General features: G+C 35.7%; 1 long non-coding RNA gene across 1 annotated transcript; it reads right to left on the bottom strand.

Moving 5' to 3' along the window:
• On the bottom strand, positions 1–1,479 carry LOC112138791. The gene is made up of 3 exons (XR_002917842.2): positions 1,184–1,479; positions 627–888; positions 1–25 (listed from the first exon to the last, which is right to left on the bottom strand). It is a non-coding gene; the product is annotated as an uncharacterized LOC112138791 (long non-coding RNA).
• Positions 1,480–1,492: the final 13 nt, after the last annotated feature.

The following is a 1,492-nucleotide window of genomic DNA, read 5'->3' as shown; positions in this document are numbered from 1 at the left end:
ATCGAGGCCACAGGAAATCCTTTACCTAGATAAAAATAAAAGGAACGTTATGAAAATGAAGCTATTATGTGCAAGATTGCAAGATCAAACCTGAATATGTATGAATTTTTCTTCTTTAAATACTATTATTACATTTAGATAAAGAAAAAAAAAGAAAAAAATGGATGTACATATCCTTTAGGTTATCTAAAATTTGTATTTTCTTAATTATTGATACACTAATATTTGATATTTTTATTTTTTAAAACCCAATAAATTAATTACAACTTGAAGAATGATCTGTATGAACAGTGTTTCATTTACAACATCCTCAGTAGTACCCAAAACATGCCTATTTTTTTTTCCTTTTAAGTTTCATCAGCTTTTTTATTTTTCCTGATCACAGATAACTTAAATAATACTGTCATTCAGGACTTTCCATTATGACGTATTGTTATGCACAAGTATGGGGCTTTCCAAAAACAGGTAATGGAATAAACTGCCATTTAATTGTATTTCACTGCATCTGCAAAACAAATGTTTAGCACAATTAAGGATTTTCCGCTTAACTGCGGGGGCTTCAATGTGAGTTAAATTGCATTTTTTAACTCAAAGTTTAAATAAAGTTTTATTTCAACAGTCCTTACCTCACTCTCCACCACAAGGACGTCGAAGCCGGTGCGAAAGTAGATCTCACAATACTTGGCCACAGCTTGTGGACGTGAACCTAACCACGGCAGCATCAGCATCAGTGGTTTGGAGGTCTGACTCGGACTTTCCGAACCGGTAGCCGTCAGTTCATTCATATACAGAGTTACGTTTTTACACAGGTGCTGGGCAGTAACGCCTCTGCTCAGGGCTGTTCTGGCCAACATGGTCGCTGACAGCATTCCGAAAGAAAAGAAATGTCTGCAGAGGGGACACAAACCGGGATGAGAAATTAAAGCACGTGCGCATCAACAAATAACACGTATAGCAGCTTAGCTAAGCTAGGCACACACTAGGTTTGAAATTGTGTGTTTAGCCACACGCGTAAGGTAACATTTAAAGAGATTTAAACTTTTTGCCATTTTGTATTTATTTTCAAAATAAAGACATATGTTCAGATGTAACATGATATGTAACATATAATTATGTAACTTTTTACATAAATGAGAAATAAAGTCAAAAGTTAAGGTCGTCAGGGTTCGGTTGGATAACTGACCTGTTTGTTCCGAGAAAGGACAAGAAAAGGCATCTAAATCGTAACTAAAGCTCGTTCGAAACACGACGGTAGATAGTTTATAATCTAAATATAACTGTTATCTAAACTAAAACGCCATGATAACTAACAAGTTTACTCTTGTTTTTCCTCCCCCCGCTCCACTCACTGATGTCCCTTTCTTCTTCGTGTGTTTCAAAGCTGTGACGCTGAACTAGCGACATCTAGCGGCCATACTTAACGTAGTTTGTCATAAAAAACTTTATTGACAAAATTGACAATGACACAAGATTATCCGCTGCAAAATGGTAA

The sequence above is a fragment of the Oryzias melastigma genome, unplaced genomic scaffold, assembly GCF_002922805.2.
Source record: "Oryzias melastigma strain HK-1 unplaced genomic scaffold, ASM292280v2 sc05422, whole genome shotgun sequence".
Classification (NCBI taxonomy): Eukaryota; Metazoa; Chordata; class Actinopteri; order Beloniformes; family Adrianichthyidae; genus Oryzias; species Oryzias melastigma.
The sequence above is the reverse complement of the archived record's forward strand: the minus strand, read 5'-3'. Positions and strand labels throughout refer to the sequence as shown.